Below are 18061 nucleotides of genomic sequence, written 5' to 3'. Positions count from 1 at the left end.
TTTTCAAATGCATTAACTGATTAGTTTACCTTTAATGATGCTAATTTTTCTAATTTTATTGTTTGTTTAAGGATGAAAGTAAGGCATAATTGTTCGCATAATTGACTCGACATAATTATTTTTACGTCATGAAACACAAGATTTTTGTTTATCAATTGACCAGTTGAAGAAATTGATAATCACTGGGCTTCAATATAGTTTTATGGGATTTACTCACGCGGTGGCTACAGACCTATGTAGACTAACATTGATATATGAAAGTATTTATCAGATCAAATATACTGGAATACGTCTCAGGTTATTACGTGACATAACTGTCATTCAAATTATTTTAAGTCAACTAAGTAAAATGATGATTGGAATTTCCGTTTTGAAAAAGAACTGGAGAACTTACCAATAGACTGAAGCCACAGCTCAAAAACTAATATATTTCTAAATTATATGTAATTACAGTATTCGTTTTTATTCTGGTTTTTTTTACAAGCTCCTCGATGATTGTTTTTGGTTTCAATTTACCGCAAGGGGCTGTCTGCACTAGTCGTCCCTTATTTAGTAGTGAAAGACTAAAGGGTAGGTAACTAGCCATCGCTACCCACCGCCAATTCTTGGGCTACTCTTTCACCCACGAATAGTGTCACTGGCTGTAGACTATAGCGCTTTCACAGTTGAGAGGGTGAGCATATTTGGTAGGACTGGCCCCTCGATGATTTAGCAGTAGTTTTTAAAGCTTTAACACTAAAACTCGGGTATCGGTACCTGCGGCAGGCACAGCCCAGCAGCCCATTTCTCAGCTTCATTCTTAGTAACGACAACAAATATTTTTTCCCTAAATTTACAAGATACTCTGTAAAAACAAACAAAGAAAAACAAGGAAAATTATAATTGAAAACTTTTAGTAACATTTTATGTCTTTCAAATAAAAAGACGAGTCTTTCAGTGCAATATCAAATAGCTAGAAAAAGTTGTTTTTTGCAATTCTGATTGATGTCTTCAAAGTGTTTCAGAACTGGGATTTTCTTTGGGGTTGGCTTTGAAAACCCCGTTTCCTTAAATGCAAGTGTATCTCAACCATAGTTTATAAACATACAAATTTATTTTTTCCAGACTTGCCTAAAATAAAGGGAACAGACCGTATTTGGTGTAATAGCTGCACCTTAAGGAAAGTACTATTTGTTTTCTGTTCAAAGTTAAACATTTCATAAGTAAGTCGATACAAGAAACTTGAGCTACTACTATATAGTATCTTGTTAAATAATTAACGAACAGCTTTGTAAAGTTTTCAACCGGTCCTAAACGGATAATTAATTCTATGTTTTTGCGGCGTTTTCATATAATTTGGCTGCATTTCTTTTGGAAACCTATCAGAAAGTCTCGAGGTTGTATTTTAATCTACACATGGCAGTAATCTATTTTTATAAATCCTCTGTTGAACACTGTTTGTCAAATAACACTGGTATTTGTAAGTAAATTTTCTTGAGTCAGTTTTAGGTTTTCATCTGGAGTTGCCGGCGTTGCTTCGTATTCAGTTTGTTTGTTTGTTTGTTTTGGAATTTCGCACAAAGCTACTCGAGGGCTATCTGTGCTAGCCGTCCCTAATTTAGCAGTGTAAGACTAGAGGGAAGGCAGCTAGTCATCACCACCCACCGCCAACTCTTGGGCTACTCTTTTACCAACGAATAGTGGGATTGACCGTCACATTATAACGCCCCCACGGCTGGGAGGGCGAGCATGTTTAGCGCGACGGGGGTGCGAACCCGCGACCCTCGGATTAGGAGATGCACGCCTTACGCGCTTGGCCATGCCAGGCCTAACTTCGTATTCAGAGCAGAGACACTGGAATGTTAATGAACGTTCGATTTTCTACATAGTAGCTAATCTAACAATGTATGTCAAACAAGTAAAATCATTAGCAAATTGAAGACACTTAAGTGACACGTGGTGTATTCACATGGAACGATTTAAATTTATTGATTTCTCATTTCCTCATAATAAACTTGTGCCAGTTGTAAGTCAGTTTACTCGCAGTAATATTTATTTAAAAACAAACTGTGATGAGCTTTGTAGCTAGTTCTGTTTGTTTACTTTTTCTATGCGTTCACCGAGCAGTTACATCTGTTAACTAATTAGCGTTATTAAATTCTACATTTAACCAGTTATAAACATTTAATTTTGACAACCATTGAAGAATGACTCAATGAGGCCCGGCATGGCCAAGGGTGTTAAGGCGTGCGATTCGTAATCTGAGGGTCGTGGGTTCGCATCCCCGTCGCCTTGGATGTGTGCCAAAACCTTAAAATTACCTCAAAGTCAGGTTAGAGGAAGCAAAATCACGATACAGTGGTGTTTAGATGCACAAGCTGGCTATTATTTTACTTTCAATCTTTTTACGAGATTTAAGAATAAAGATGAGACAAAGGAAATAATAGGAAATGAAAACGTGTAAAAGTTGTATATAAATTGAATGGCTTATCTTCATTTAATAAAATAAGGAATTGTTTCTGTAAAGAAAGGTATTACAGTGAGGTATGGTTAAACTGAACTTTATGTTTCTCACAAGTGAAATCACTGATAACAGTATTAATCCTGGGCTGTTTACATTTAGGTTACTTGAAAAATTTACCTGATATAACATTATATAAAGAAATACCATATTAAATAAAGTAATGGTAAAAAAGGCTCGGTATGGCCAGGTGGGTTAAGGTGTGCGACTCGTAATCTGAGGGTCGAGGGTTAGAATCCCCGTCACACCAAACATGTTTACCCTTTTAGCCATGGTGTGTTATTATGTTAAGGTCAATCTGACTATCTGTTGGAAAAAAAGAGTACCCCAGGAGTTGGTGGTGGGTGGTGATGATTAGCTGCCTTCCCTCTAGTCTTACGCTGCTAAATTAGGGACGGCTAGCACAGATAGCTCTCGTGTAGCTTTGTGCGAAATTCAAAAACAAACAAACAAACAATGACTCAATGTTTCTAGTTTTAAAGTATTTCTCGCTGAATCACAAACTGGCTTCGTTTTCATTAAAATACCACACATTAAGCTTCTTTTATATTCTGAAAAGGTTATTAACTGGTCTTGGTCATGAAACTTATGCAGTATGAAAATCTTTTGGTTAATAAACGCCCTTCAGAGAGAATATCCGTTCTTGGAGGATGAACTTCACATGAAAGTTCTGAGTGTACATTTTACTTCATCAGGAATCCAAACAGCTATCCATTTTGTGTGTGTGCGATTCTCGTGAAAATGATCCTGTTACGTAAGACCTTATATTATGACATTCCTTGTATATTTCAACTGCCAATGACTTGGTTATTTTTGTTAACTGTTATTTCTCAAAAACTCTATTCATGATCATGCCTGAAGTGACAGGATAAAAGTAATTAGACTTCATCACAATATTGAATATCATCTCATATGCCGAGGCAAGCATATTTGTGACACCAGTATTGGAACAGAGTTGTGTTTCACCTATTGCAGTCCACCATTTCGGCTGGGTACAAACATCTATCTCTGCACTAAAATCTAAGGCTCTATTTGCTACAATAATAAACTGTTAAGTTTGGAGACATGTCTGATGGAATACCTCAATGTTAGTATTTGGGTATATATACAATAAAACAGCATGATTTCACTAAATTTTGGTATATCTCTGATGAAAGAACAATATTAATAAGCTCAGGTACAGACCACACAAAGCCAGTCCCATTATGTATGTTCTTGTTAAAACTGATGTTTCTGTCTTCTGATTACTCTTTCTTATGTTTGTTTTAAGACGGTCATTATGTACACCTGTCAATAAGTAGGCACATTCAGCGATTACAGTGAAACAAGCGTAAATGATAGAGAGCAAAAAAGACCGTACGTAATCTCTAACAAATTAGGGAGGAATAATTTATTTTTTGGAAAGCTTATCATTGTACTGTATCAGAGTTTGAAAATACCGCTTGTGAATTATTCAGAAATGAAAATATTGTGAAACTCTTTAACAATGCACATTAATAAAACGTTATTTTGAGAAACACCCGACAATAACACAGATAATAGCGTACATAAAAATTAAATGTAAAGAGAAATATTAATTTTTTCATACTTTTTGAGATTGATAAATTGAAGCGCGACAGGAACTAGATTGATATTTTTGCTCAAGTACAAGTAAAATAAATTTACTACAGATGGCGGTGTAACTCTGGAACCAAAATCTGTATTCTTTGTAATATTTCACCGTTTTGGGAACGTAATAACTAGTTTTATTTCCGTACGCTCGGAAGTGGCAATTTATTTAACAAAGGTTTGATATGTGCAGAAATTAGATGTAATTTTGTTGATAAAGGAGTTACGGTTTCTGTGTTGTTGTTGTAGTTTTTTTCTAATTTACGTTGAGGACAAAGTTATTAGAAAATATATTAAAGTTTCCTCTAGTTGAGTGGCAAAGTTAGAAATGAAAAGAGAAAATGTAAAGCAATTTTATAATGCAGATATGCGTATCTTTGTTTTTGCCCATATACATTTTTAATTTATTAAAATAAATGCCTTATTCGTTGCGAGAGAAATAATCCCTTCTGAAAAACAGATTTACGTGTTTCAAGTACTTACAAGATAGTGAAATGTTCTTCACCAAATGTTGCCCCTCAAGACTCAAATGTGCTGAAAACTCGGACAAAGAAACTACAGTTTTTATGTTTTCCATCAAGCTATCAGTACACAAAAACATGACATTTCGTTCACCACATCTTCGGGAAAAAAACACACAACAAAAACTAATCCATTAACCTCCTTTCTTTAGTTTTTTGTCCTGAATGAACGGGATAGAAACTACTAACCCTAGTGTCCAGGATCATTAAGCACACATGGTGACTAGATGGACATTCCACAATACCTTAACTGCCGCATTGGAAAATCGAAAACATCTATGATCACTGTGTTCAACCCAAAGGTGCTATAAAAGTTATTTGTTTTGAACAAATCTTTAGAATAAGCACACCGAAAACGAATCTTTACAGGACATTTGTCACACTTTACAGAAGCGAAATAAGCTTTGTAATTGAATGCTTCGACATTTTTTTTCAAGACGTCTTCCAAAAATAACTAGTTTATTCAGACTTGCACATTATACCCGGCCTCAGACAGTCAAATAACTGAGCATGTAGTCTAATCCATTTTATTTTTTCAACTTTAAAGTTTGTCAATAAAAACAAATTCAGTTACTTCTAAGAAATTTAAACACAAGTTCCGACAACAGTTAGAAATAACAAGTAGTTATATTTATGACAAAGTTACTAAGATTATTTGCCCTCATTCCTGATTCTGGACTATCACTCTTATAAAACACCCTTGCCTTAGAATGCAGGGAATATTTAACGGTATTGCACGGATTCGAACTCGGTTCGCCACATTAAAAATTCACAACTTTCCTTCATGGCCAATGCAAGTCCTTAGCTGTAATAAATATGGTCACATGGAAAGAAGTAAAAACAACTTGAGATACTTTATGGTTGCTTAGTCCGTTTTGTTTTTTTAACCTCTATAATCTACAAAATCACAGGAAACGTCTCAGTTGATGTAATCTAGGTTGTATTTTTCGTGGATAGAGAAATAAAATTAATTTTTTAACCGTAAATACTTTTTAAACAAAAGAAATAAAAACGAAAAAATTCGTCCATTTAAGTGTATGCTTATTCTCTATGTATTCCTTTATCTATTCTACCACTTCTCACGTGTATATTTCCGGTAGCAACCAGAACCAGTGAACCCAATAAACGAAGCAACTACCGAAATCTGTAGTTTCGAAAATAAGAACGTGTAAATTATATAAACGAATGCAAAGTTTAACTTAAGAACCCCGTTCTCAAGCGAAACACAAACATACGAGACGCTGCACATTTATTGATGTGCATTCGCAGTGTTTCACAACAGAAAATCTCACATATACATCGATTGGTACACCTTTGACAAACATAATCAATTACGTTTAGCTAACTTGGAGAGTTAACGAGTTTTTTTTGCGATGAAATGCTTAACTCTGTAGCTGCTATGCTTCAAGTGAATTAATGCTAAGAAACACCGTAATCAATTTATAACTTACTGGGTGAAGAAAGAAAGAAAAAAGAACAAGTTAAAGGAAGTGTTTGACTAAAAACAACAACCTAGACATGCTGTTGAAAGTTCATTGTCTCCCACTTCAAAAACTTTTATACCCAAGAGTTTCTGTTTTTTTGATTCAAAAGGACACAAAAAAGACCCAGTCAATGAAAAAGTTTCAAATTTTGCGATTAATTAATGGTATCTTGACTACCCGATGATCATGGTGAAATATTCGAGTTTTCACTAATAATTCAGAACATACTGTTCGTAAGTCATACTTTTTCATGTTCGCTGATTAAGTACAACATTTTGCGAACTAGCGCGTTAAGGCGTGCGCTTCGTAATCTGAGGGTCGCGGGTTCGCGGCCGAGTCGCGCCAAACATGCTCGCCCTCCCAGCCGTGGGGGCGTTATAATTTGACGGTCAATCCCACTATTCGTTGGTAAAAGAGTAGCCCAAGAGTTGGCGGTGGGTGGTGATGACTAGCTGCCTTCCCTCTAGCCTTACACTGCTAAATTAGGGACGGCTAGCACAGATATCGAGTAGCTTTGTGCGAAATTCCAAAACAATCAAGGTTCCAAAAATAAATACGCCCAGCGGAAATAGACACAACTTTTGCAGTTAACCATTTTTATAAATAGGCGTAATACCGTAAAATTATCACACGATGCTTGTTAAACTGTAGTTATAAGGCTGTAGAAATGCTGAATGAGATCTTAGCGTAGTTACATAAACACCTTAGTTGTAAAAAACGAAAAGGTGCGGCCAAAAAGAATTCAGAGTGTAACTTAAAGGAATGAAATAAAAACTGGTAGCCTAACTGGTAACTACACTTACAGCATTGATAAAATTTGTACAGCAAATGGTAGCCTAGCTGGTAACTACACTTACAGCATTGATAAAATTTGTACAGCAAATGGTAGCCTAGCTGGTAACTACACTTACAGCATTGATAAAATTTGTACAGCAAATGGTAGCCTAGCTGGTAACTACACAAGCATTGATAAAATTTGTACAGCAAATGGTAGCCTAGCTGGTAACTACACTTACAGCATTGATAAAATTTGTACAGCAAATGGTAGCCTAGCTGGTAACTACACTTACAGCATTGATAAAATTTGTACAGCAAATGGTAGCCTAGCTGGTAACTACACTTAGAGCATTGATAAAATTTGTACAGCAAATATTCATTCATTCGTCAGCTGTACCAACATTATGTCCTAAGTCGAAGATTTTTTTGTTAAATTTGATTGATTTTTGTTAAATGACTTTGCACACAATACTTCTAATTATTGATTAAGAAGATCTATTATTGTACTAAATTTTAAGAAAAAATACATAAAAGGTAAGTATGTTTTTCTATCAAATTCCGTACTTTTGAAGCGAAGAAAATCAAAATTCAAGTTGTTATACCTCAGGTATTTCTCAACGGACTAATCTCGAAATTTGGTACATGAAATAAGAGTCTTGATGCACATCCACAGAAAATATGTGCTAGTTTGGATTAGCACAGATCGAGGTACTGATGGTGGCACTGATAAATTATCCTTCCGGTTAATAACATTGTTCTCCAGTTGGTTGTGTTGGCCACTCGACGCACTACCGACTGTGTGTGTGTGTGTGTGTGTGTGTGTGTGTGTGTGTGTGTGTGTGTGTGGACTGTTTGCAACTTTGGTTGTAGCCTGAAAATTAAACCACGAAATACTGAACAATGATTATTGAACGAAGTGTTGGAGATGCATGTTTCTTTAATTCAGTGCGCCTGTATCCAGCGCTTTGTAAAACAGTGTCGCATCCTGTTTCATACAAATAGTTCCCCGTTGGTACAGCGGTAAGTCTAAGAATTTATAACGCTAAAATGAGGGGTTCGATTCTCCTCGGTGAACTCAGCAGATAGCTTGATGTGGCTTTGTTATAACAACACACACGCACAAACACAAACAGAAGCAACCTTTAAAATCAATTTATCAAAATAGATAGTCTATATAATTAACTTATTGTACAGAATTTCATCCAGTGAACAAAAGGAGCAAAATTAATTTATTATATAGAATATCTTCCAGTGAACAAAATGAACAGAATGATTTCGGGTTTGAAAGTAGCTATAGGATAAGTTTGAACTAAACTTTTACCAATATTTAAGGGTTAGCTAAACTAATATATATTTTGTTTAAGTATATAGCATCCATGGCGGTTAATTCAATTGGATGAATACGTTTAGCAAGATTGTCGTGTTTTCTAACTTTGCTAAGAACTGGAAATTAAGAAATCCACAGGAAGCCCTGAAAACAAAAAGAACAAACAAGAAAGAAACAAATAATTGGCTACCAAATTTTATTACACTCATAGAAGTAAAAAAATAATTTACAGGAGAGCCTATAGTAACTGCAATTAGGTATTTCGTAGATGATGTTTTAGTTATTAGAATCACGAAACAAGAGTGCAATACTTTATTTGATTAAAAAAACAACTTTCCCCAAAACATATGATTTACGTTTTATTAAAGAAACACTTTAAACGAATTAGCGTATGAAAACGTGATGCAATGTTGAAGAGTACGTGGTCTAGTAATTACTGTAACGGACTACGAATTCTAGTGCCATGTTCACGTTCGTTGCCACAAAATTGCGTCCGCAATTTGCGACTGTAGGTACATTAGAATGTCACTAAAAATCCCATTATTCGATTATACTCCAAGAGTTGGCGGCTAGTGCTGTTCACCAGCTACTTTCCTCCTAATCTACCAGTTCAAAAGTAGGGGGGGGCAGCGAATATCTATAACACAGAACACGGATACGTTGTCGTACATTTGAATATATGCTATATCTTTCTATAAAATAAACAACTTGGTAAATAAAAACAAACAAAATACTGATACTGAATAAAGTTCGGAGTAAGAAGCGTCGAATCACACCTGGTTTTATTATGGTTCTTCCAATCAAAGCCAGTAAGTTAAGTATTCTCTGAAAACATTGGACGTGATAAGTTCCATACAAGCGTTCTTCTGCATAGGGAAACACAAGTGATACAAAAAGGTTTATGACAAAGATAAGAACAAATGTTCACTCTGACATTTTTCTCAAGTAGCTGGAGGTTAAAAGAACTAACTCAGTAGTTGTTTCTTATCAACATTGTAAAGTGATTTCAGGGGCACAGTTATCAGAGTTTTTGGTGTGGGATGGAACTGTGGTAAACGGAAAACTGAAGTACGCATGCTTTGGTTTTCAGTTGTATATGTGATATTTATATAAACACTGACTAAAGAGAATCACTGGTATGTACTCAGCTAGGCGCTTCAACCGGAACCATGGTAACTTTTCCAATAAAAAGTCTGGCGAATATTCTAGAAGATAAACTAGCTTCCTGAATTACAAGTGTTTACAATATATATTTGCTCCAAGCACCCTGTTCATTGTGTGTGTGTGTGTGTGTGTGTGTGTGTGTGTATCTAATTAAGAGTTTTGTAAATATGACAATTACGAAACCACTATAAGAGCTGTAATTCCAGTGCGTACACCTGTACATGTTTGACTCAAACCGAATACACTGTGTTTTAGATGAAATACACAAATATATATCTGTGACGTAGGAAGCGCATCTTTAAGTAAAAACATCAAAATTGGGAAATTACTTTAAGGAAAAGCTTAATCCAGAACCCAAAAGATTCAAGGGCCCAAAAAGGACCCTGGTCCCTGGCCGCAATGGATGCGTCTGTGAAGCACATTCCCTCGCTTCGCCTACAAAAACCACCTTGTCCCCACTTTCAGTTTGCCCTTTACACCTCTATTATTTATGTATATCCGCAATTAGAAGTTTTCGTTTAGAAGGAAAACATATGAAGATGACCTAAAAAGGACGAAACGTTGTTCTGTACTTTATTTTATGTAGTTTTAATACCCATACCAGACAGACGTCTTGAGAACACTTTTACTTCAAGTGGGTTTCTAGTCATCACGAATATATTAAACAGTTGTCATGCCGTTCTTTATAGACTGATGACGAGAGAAAGAGGATTGGCAGCTAAAAACAGAAAAGTAGATTATTCCTTTATTTTTTTAATTTTGCGCAAAGCTACACGAGGGCTATCTGCGCTATCAGCACCTAATTCAGCAATGTATGAATAGGGGTAAGGCAGCTAGTCACCACCACCAACTTTTGGGCTACTCTTTAACCAAAGATTAGTGGGATTAACAGTCATAATATAACGCCCAAACCATGCGTGTTTGGATGGGATTCAAACCCGCGACTCTCAGATTACTAGTCTAGCGCCCTAACCACCTGGTCAAAGAAAAAAGAGAAATTAATGTATTCTCTACACGGCTGGTATGGGTATTAAAACTTTAATTAAAATAAAGTACAGAAAAACTTTTCGACCCTCTTAAGCCATCTTCAGGCTGACAAAACCTGATACAACCTCTTGGTGAACCTCAAGATGGCCGAAGAATATCGAAACGCTGTTCTGTATTTTAAAGTTTTAATACCCATACCAGCCGTTTTGAGAATACGTTTTTACTTCGAATGGGTTCCTCGTCATGACGAAGAGAAACTAATGGATGTGTGTCCTTGAAAAATATTTTAATAATGGTTACTACCAAAGTTCGGTGCTTTGTTCTTGTGTAACACTAAGTAAGTAGACTTTCTCTTGTGATGTTACATACAGAAGAGATGCCACTCAAATGTCACTTTCTTCACTTTACCTCACCATCTTGACATCAGGAAGCTTCCTGATGTTCTGCTAGTATCCCGGTGCCCGATACAATACACTGTCATCATTGTTATTTACAGTCTAGGAACTAATTAAAACATTACAATAGAGCCATTGTTATCTGATTACATTCTCGAAATTAATTAAATAAGAAAATAACGAACTTATAGTGGCGAGGAGCATTATATAGCCCCTTGATGGACTAATGATGATGGATTTTACCTTTCAACTTGCCGCTAAAAGCCGTGTTGTGCTGAAAGTGTAGAGAACAAGATTACAACTTAGGCATCGCTGGACAATGTCTGAGGCTATAGTGTTTTCTACTCTTCATCGGTAATTAATAATTGGCATATCTATCATGACCGCTGTTATGAATTTCTGATTTAGTACGCACTGGCTTCACTACAGCAAAAAAACGTGACATATTTAACGGTTATTTTTTAATAGCGGTTTCAAACTATTTTTGGATAATTTTCTGTCAACCAAAAGTTATATTGTGATCCATTTTGTTTTCATTCCATTTCAGTGTTTTCTCGGTTTTTCTTTTGTTTACAGTTTTGTTATTATGATTTCATTTATTTTTTATTCTTCACTATATCGTGTTCTATACGATTTCTTCCTTTTCGCCCTTGTATAAATAATTTTGTAACTTTCATTGCTAATGTGTTAATTCTTCATTGACTCAGTCATTGTAACTCTGATGAGTTACTGAACTGCCAACATTATAGTAATACAGCCGCATTACTAGTTCACTGATTGTTAACACTTGCCTGTGATTGACTTCTGCTTTCATTCGAAACTCAAGTTTTTCAGCAGCCTTTCTTGTCATTCTAACTGACTAATGTCAAACAGCTTTATCAACATTAGCGCTCATACTGTTACAGTGTTTAACCAAAATTAACATTCTAACCAACCTACTCACTCATTGTTTAACAGTTTTTCGTGCACTGTCAATTTGAATTAGTTTAGTCATTAACTGTACGACAACTTCACACGAGGTAGAGGGATCCACTAGTATTCTGACTAGTACTGGGACTGGTATAGATCCAGAACCGCGACTGACTATTCAAGAGCATTACTAACTAAACGCTGTTTTCTGATTTTTACTCTCTTGAATCAGTCATGGATTTTCTGAGTGCAATTTGTTTTCTACTGAAGATTTCGTTAAATGAATTGACATTTCAACAGTCTAGACTCTAGATAGAGACTAGTTGTTTGTCCATATAACAACTTTGTTTACGACTTACGAACGCTCTGATCAGTTGAGTTTTTAACAAGTTAGATACAGACTAAACGTTCTTTCATGAGACAATCAGTTGTCTGCTTTCGATTGCTTGTCTATGATTCATACAACTGACTGGCTGATACGTCAACTGTCAGGCCCAGCATGGCCAGGTGATTAAGGCACTCGACTCCTAATCCGAGGGTTGCGGGTTCAATTCCTCTTCTCACCAAACATGCTTGTCCTTTCAGCCGTGGGGGCGTCATAATGTGACTATCAATCCCACTATTCGTTGATAAAAGAGTAGTCCAAAAGTTGGCGGTGGGTGGTGGTGACTTGCCGCCTTCCCTCTAGTCTTACATTGCTAAATTAGGGACGGCTCGGTGCAGATAGTCCTCGAATAGCTTTGCGCGAAATTCAAAAACAAACAAACAAACAAACTGCACCATTTTGGCTGAATTCACCGTTAATCATATTAATAGTGGCCAATTTACCACGTTGTTAGATATATCTTGCCTGTTTTAAATATAGCTATCTTTTCAGTTTAATTCTTGTCGTGTGGTTCTTGAATCAACCTCAGATTTTCTGATAACAAAAATAAAATAATAAAAGCCTAATTCACCGTTAATCCAGTCCAAGGTACGCAGATATATCTTGCCTGTAGTCTCTCCCGTTTTGCCTCAAGCGCGAAAACTAACATATTACGATCATAATTTCTCAAAACAAAGCTACCAACAAGGCATCAACTATACTACTACACTGTAAAATCACACAAAGCTACCAACAAGGCATCAAGTACACTACTACACTGTAAAATCATACAAAGCTATCAACAAGGCATCAAATACACTATACTATAAACTGATACAAAGTTACTAACAATGCATCAAGTACACTACTACACTGTAAAATCATACAAAGCTATCAACAAGGCATCAAATACACTATACTATAAACTGATACAAAGTTACTAACAATGCATCAAGTACACTACTACACTGTAAAATCATACAAAGCTATCAACAAGGCATCAAATACACTATACTATAAACTGATACAAAGTTACTAACAATGCATCAACTACACTATACTGTAAACTGATACAAAGCAACTAACAAGGTATTAATTACACTATACTGTAAAATCATATCTTGAAAATAAGCAGTTTGGGTGGTAAGAAAAACTACGATCTTTTAATTAGTTTGTCCTATATAACATGAAAGAATTCGGCAAAAATACGACTCGTAAATGACTTAAATAAAGTTAATAATAATTACATTTCATTCACTTAATCTAGTTCACACCTTAATAACACTCGCTCTTCGTTACTGTTGATGACAAATAACCTCAAAGCTACTAGTACGTCTATCGTATATCATCCGGCCTGACGAACCCTCGCACTGGGCGGAAGATCTCGTCGGCAAGAGTGTCAGTGCCAGTACGGGCCTTCTTTCTCTCTCGTTTTTCAACATTTTAAAGAACTGATTAAAAAGAATATCCTAAATTAGGACAATAACAAACTCGCAAACAAGACAAAGTCATAACAGCAGCAAATTTTAGTTGGCAATGTAAGTGTAAAAATATTAATAAAGAGCAAATATATTAATTCTATAATGTAACAAATATATATATATATATATATAAATTATTACTCTGATTGTTATTTCAATGATTCCTAATATATAAAGTGATTATATGTAAGTAAAAGTCAAATCTGCGCTTTTTATTATTAAAAGAAGACGTAGACTAAAGGTTATTTGAGGGCTTTGGGGTATAATAGGTTTAAATTGGTACCTGAGCAATTGGCATTTTTGGCCCCTCTACTGTCAGTGAGGCTGCTCGTTAGCACTGGATAAGACAATTGTAGTATGGTTCACCCATAAAGTTCTTGGAATTACCTATTTTCCTAAAGCTAACACTAATGTATTTACTGGTTATGTGAAAATGACAAGCACTCGCACACAGATTAACACAGCTTTCAAACCATTACAATAACTAGATAATTATTACTTATGTATTTATTGATCAGCTTTATTTCAACTGTGCTTCAACTAACATTTTTCACTAAACGACAGTTGAACTCGAGCAAGTAACTTCTCATCGTATGGAATCAATACATTATACGTTTTATTTGGAGACGAGGACATTAGTATGTAAAAATATCACAAAAGAACAATTGTATATCTTGAGAATTCTTAATACAATACATATTTGTTTATCCTGAGTATGTCTTACACAATTGAAATTGTATAATGTGATCAGGTTTCGAAATTCGTTATAAGGGGTGCTAACGTCAGGTAGAGCATTGTACACAAATCTCTCTGATTTGCCGTATGTGTTTGCATTTATATCTATAAAACACTTAATAAACAACATTTTGCACATCATTGTCAAAAATGAAACATAATTTCGTCGATATTTCGTCGCTCAAATACTTCACTCCTTTGAAATTTATAATTTTTAATAATAACTTACATTATATTTGCATACCACGTTATTTTTATATTAATTTAGAACAGATTCGTTCTCACGTGCAATATTTACGCAAGGCAATTAAACACAGTGTACTGAAACAAAGTAAAATATATCTAAGAGTGAAGAAATACGTTACGTTTTAAACTACTACAAAAAACATGATCGATGAATTTCAACTACAGATCAGATACGTTGTTTAGGCTTATTTTTGTGTCTAAATTTTACAATACAACGATTTAGGTTTGCGTTTTTAGAAATTGTAATTGGGTCGGTTGTTGAAGAAACTTAAGTAGCATACACACAAAAAAATAAGGGCTAGTTATTATGAAAATCTAAGGAGTCATGCTTTTGAGTTAAAAAAAGGAGAGAAGAAAAAAGCAAAATGATGTCTCCCCAAGCTCAGAAAAATACGATCCAGTTTCCAAAATTTGAATTAAAAATGTGACTGTTAGAAAATTAAGTGGACTGCAGTATCATAACTTTGATATATTGATTTAACATTAAAGTCTCGTTTGTTTCTGTTCAATATCACGTGTCAACTGAAGCTTTATGTTCGAAAGCTGCATAATATCATTCCACGCTCGAATTCGTCTTCTAATATTTGAAATTCTTTTGGTTGTGACGAACAGAGAGGAGGCAAGATCTTCTGAAGAAAATGTTGTGTTGCTAGCGTTAGAGGTGAAAGAGTTTTTAATTCGATGAAATTTAGTTTCAGTCAGTAAGAAAGCAAAAGTTGAAAATATATGAAATTTTGTGATTAGCAAAATTATAAGAATATTTTTCTTCATAGCTGTTTTTATTGGGACAGAAAGTTAAAGAAGAATGCATTAATCGCAAACCTTTTTACGTCAGTTAGTTAATGGATTAAAACTGAAAAATAGGGGAAGTCGATATATTTTAGGAAGGGACAGAATCTCTTTCATAAATTAGTTTCACGTAATTTGTCAAAGAGTACGACATACAACTGTTTAACAAAACGTAAGTAACGATACGAGCCTGCTAATTTATCACATTAATTATCACTTAATAGGTTTTGTTCATGCGATTTTGAGTACAATCTGAACCGAGGTTGCAGTTAAATTTTAAAGTACAAAATCTGACAGGCCCTCTTTAGTTTCTGACCAAAGCAAGTTCCGAGCACTACCTCCCTAGACGTTATACGGCGTCGCAAGTTCTAAAGCTTTTATCAATTACAGTCCGAGAAATGTTTAATTAATAATTGGTTCTAATTTAATACAAAGTCTGTAAGGAAGAAAGGTTTGTTTAAGGATGTAATAGGAATCTTATGCGCTGTATAATATATTATCAATTACTACTTGTTATAGTTAACCAATACTAACTTGAATACAAATGTAACGTCGCTGGTGAAACATAAACAAGTATTAAAGACTACATACAAATCTCAAAGCGATAGGAAAAACTAAAGACATTCTTTGGAAGCATGTGTACTTACCGTGTTGGGAAAGCAACAGATTAGGAAAGCTAAAAGTATTTGTAATGCAATCTGTTGAAGCTAGGGTAGCAAAGTCGCCCCCGCCATCAGTCAGCACGTGCATGTTACGCCAGTCAACAACTATCGAATGCCGCCGCAAAAATCACGCCACCAGGCCTCCCTCTACACTGACAGAGACCAAGAATAAGGAAAACATATTCGGGTCAGGGGACTTGAGGCGCTTTTTCCAGCCCACACGACACACTGCAATGCCTTTTCTGTATAGCCCGTCTACATGACTGGTGTGAGAGTGAGATACGAAGCCTATACATTCTTGTCGACTTTAGATTCTACATAAGCCGCAAGAGAGCGCTACTGCATTGCTGAGACGTGATAGTATATCTAGCATAAAAGCTCCTAAAATATACTTATAACGACATCGATCCGGCACTACACAAGAAACTAACTGAACAATAGCATCAAATAGAAGCTTCGAGGCTTCACTGGTGACTCCACGTGTCCTGATAGATAATCATCATAAAAGAAAAAAATCCTTCCATTTTTTTTTTTATACATTGAGATTGTAGTTGTTTTATTGGCTGTTATATGACATTGTATCATGATATATAAAGCGATCTGGTCACTAGTATTATTTTCTTTGTGGTAAAACAGCGGGTTTTAAATATATTTACAGAAGAGGATGAAGAAGTCAATTCACATGTGATTCCAAACATGATGGGTATGTTTCTTTCACAAGTATTTCTCACAGTGGGTTAAAATTATTAAATCGCAATTTCTTATAAGGCTGTTTACGTCATTCTCAACTTGTGAAAAAAAAAGTCCTTTTGTGGTTAAAAATAGATAAACAAACATTTTCCCCTCTAGCAGAAAGAAAATTCATTTTATTTTGTAATTTCGCGCAAAGCTCCACGAGAGCTATCTGCGATAGCCGACCCTAATTTTAAAGTGAAAGAAGGTAGCTAGTCATCACCACTCACCGCCAACGCTTGGGTTACTCTTTTACCAACGAATACTAGGATTGACCATCACATTATAACACATCCACACCTGAAATGGCAAGCATGTTTGGTGCTGGAGGAATTCGAACCCGTGACCCTCGGATTACGAGACGAAGGCCTTAACCCACTTGGCCATCGCGGTCACGAAGTGAAAGCTAACTGTTAGAGTTGTGTCAATATGTAGTAAGACTATGGATAAAATATTTTTTCTCACAAATTATCGTGAAATATGTAAACTTATTTGTGGCATGTGATATTCACTGAATGTTTTGTAGGTACTAGCATTTGCTATAAATAAATAACAAAAACACAATAAAAACAAAGATTTTTTAGTTTTCTATAAGTTGACGAAGATCGAAATAAATACAGAGTATAGAAACCTCCATTTCATTAGTTTTATATCAGGAATGAAGATAACTGATAGATCTTTAGCTATTTCGTATGGCTGTTTCGATAGCAGGATTTCCAACACAAGCATAGTAAAGTAGTTTCATACACACTAAAATAAAGAGTTGAACTTCAATAAAGTTGTCTAATAACACGCAGTAAAGGACCGGCATGGACAGGTTGGTTAAGGCGTGCGACTTGCAATCTGAGCGCCGCGGGTTTGCATCCCGGTCGCACCAAACATGCTCGCCCTTTCAGCCGTGGTGGCGTTATAATGTAATGATCAATCCCACTATTCGTTGGTTAAAGAGTAGCCCAAGAGTTGGTGGTGGGTGGTGATGACTAGCTGCCTTCCCTTTATTCTTACACTACTAAATTAAGGATGCCTAGCGCAAATAGCCTTCGTGTAGCTTTGCGCGAAATTAAAAAAAAACCACAACAAACACGCACTAAGAGGAAGAGTTGAACTTCAATAAAGTTGTCTAAAATGCACTAAAAGGAAAATTTCAGGTTCTTATTTTTAGGTACAAATGACTAGATGGGTAATTTGTTTGTTTGTGAATTTCGCACAAAGCCGTCCCTAATTTAGCAGTGTAAGACTAGAGGGAAGGCAACTAGTCATCACCACCCACCGCCATCTCTTGGGCTACTCTTTTATCAACGAATAGTGGGATTAACCGTCACATTATAACGCTCCCACGGCTGAAAGGGCGAGCATGTTTGGGGCGACGGGGATGCGAAA

General features: G+C 35.6%; 1 pseudogene across 4 annotated transcripts in view; it reads right to left on the bottom strand.

Moving 5' to 3' along the window:
* LOC143255899 (chondroitin sulfate N-acetylgalactosaminyltransferase 2 pseudogene) overlaps positions 1–16243 on the bottom strand; it is a 42876-nt pseudogene extending 26633 nt beyond the window's left edge. Inside the window, exons 1-3 of one of the 4 annotated variants that reach the window (XR_013030915.1) lie at positions 15935–16238; positions 13311–13487; positions 8104–8361 (exon numbers count right to left, since the gene is read on the bottom strand). The product of XR_013030915.1 is annotated as a chondroitin sulfate N-acetylgalactosaminyltransferase 2 pseudogene, transcript variant X4 (transcript). Of the gene's footprint in view, positions 1–8103; positions 8362–8396; positions 8855–13310; positions 13488–15934 lie in introns of those variants that run through there. The other 3 variants (XR_013030914.1, XR_013030912.1, XR_013030913.1) reach the window with 3 other exon arrangements.
* Positions 16244–18061: the final 1818 nt, after the last annotated feature.

Source organism: Tachypleus tridentatus, chromosome 7, assembly GCF_004210375.1.
Source record: "Tachypleus tridentatus isolate NWPU-2018 chromosome 7, ASM421037v1, whole genome shotgun sequence".
NCBI classification, from domain to species: Eukaryota; Metazoa; Arthropoda; class Merostomata; order Xiphosura; family Limulidae; genus Tachypleus; species Tachypleus tridentatus.
The sequence above is the reverse complement of the archived record's forward strand: the minus strand, read 5'-3'. Positions and strand labels throughout refer to the sequence as shown.